Genomic DNA, 1492 nt, shown 5'->3' with positions numbered 1-1492 from the left:
CCGTCCTTACCCCCCTCCCCCGTTTGCACCGCCTGAAGTTAGACCCGCCTTGGTAGGGCCCCCACCGGCCCCGGCTCGCCGGCGTTGGGTGGACGGTTCCTGCCCACTTGCGGGTCCCGGTCGCTTGGCAACCGACCGGGGAGGACCAGCCGCCTCCTTAAACACAGGCTGGAAGGGAAATCCGATCAAGCTACGGAGGACCGGCCGCCTCCTTAAACACAGGCCGGAAGGGAAATCCGATCAAGCTACGGAGGACCGGTCGCCTCCCTAAACACAGGCCGGGCAAAAATCTGCGAATGGGCCCGTCAAGGGTAGTGGGTCATCCAAGGAGGGAGGTACCGGCCGCCTCCTTAAACACAGGCCGGGCAAAAATCTGCGAATGGCCCGTCAAGGGTAGAAGGTCATCCAAGGAGGGAGGTACCGGCCGCCTCCTTAAACACAGGCCGGGCAAAAATCTGCGAATGGCCCGTCAAGGGTAGAAGGTCATCCAAGGAGGGAGGTACCGGCCGCCTCCTTAAACACAGGCCGGGCAAAAATCTGCGAATGGCCCGTCAAGGGTAGAAGGTCATCCAAGGAGGGAGGTACCGGCCGCCTCCTTAAACACAGGCCGGGCAAAAATCTGCGAATGGCCCGTCAAGGGTAGAAGGTCATCCAAGGAGGGAGGTACCGGCCGCCTCCTTAAACACAGGCCGGGCAAAAATCTGCGAATGGCCGGTCAAGGGTTGTTGGTCATCCAAGGAGGGAGGTACCGGCCGCCTCCTTAAACACAGGCCGGGCAAAAATCTGCGAACGGCCCGTCAAGGGTTCTGTCTCATCCAAGAAAGGGGTACCGGCCGCCTCAGAGGCCGGAGCGAAGGGGGCGAAAGGCTGTCGATGGGGAAGGATCGGGGCCACGGCTAATCTAGCGATGCCCGCGTCGGGCGGTCACTCCGACGAATGAGCGGGGCCGAATCCGGCGCGAGGCGGCCTTCAGGCACGTGGTTCGAGACGACCTCACCCGGCTCTAGCCCGGAGGATCGGAGGCAACGGCCGTCTCCTTAAGCTAAGGCCGGACGAAAATCTGCGGATGCGGTCCATCCAAGGCAGACGGAGGTACCGGCCGCCTCGGTAAACAAAGCCCGGGCAAAAATCTGCGAACGGCCCGTCAAGGGTTCTGTCTCATCCAAGAAAGGGGTACCGGCCGCCTCAGAGGCCGGAGCGAAGGGGGCGAAAGGCTGTCGATGGGGAAGGATCGGGGCCACGGCTAATCTAGCGATGCCCGCGTCGGGCGGTCACTCCGACGAATGAGCGGGGCCGAATCCGGCGCGAGGCGGCCTTCAGGCACGTGGTTCGAGACGACCTCACCCGGCTCTAGCCCGGAGCGAAAAAAACACTCTTATAACCTGACCGACATGCGCCCATGACCCGCCTTGGTAGGGCCCCCACCGGCCCCGGCTACCGCCGGCGTTGGGTGGACGGTTCCTCCCCACTTGCGGGTCGCACTCCAGCGCTA

The sequence above is a fragment of the Syngnathus scovelli genome, unplaced genomic scaffold (assembly GCF_024217435.2).
Source record: "Syngnathus scovelli strain Florida unplaced genomic scaffold, RoL_Ssco_1.2 HiC_scaffold_500, whole genome shotgun sequence".
Taxonomy (NCBI): domain Eukaryota; kingdom Metazoa; phylum Chordata; class Actinopteri; order Syngnathiformes; family Syngnathidae; genus Syngnathus; species Syngnathus scovelli.
The sequence above is the reverse complement of the archived record's forward strand: the minus strand, read 5'-3'. Positions refer to the sequence as shown.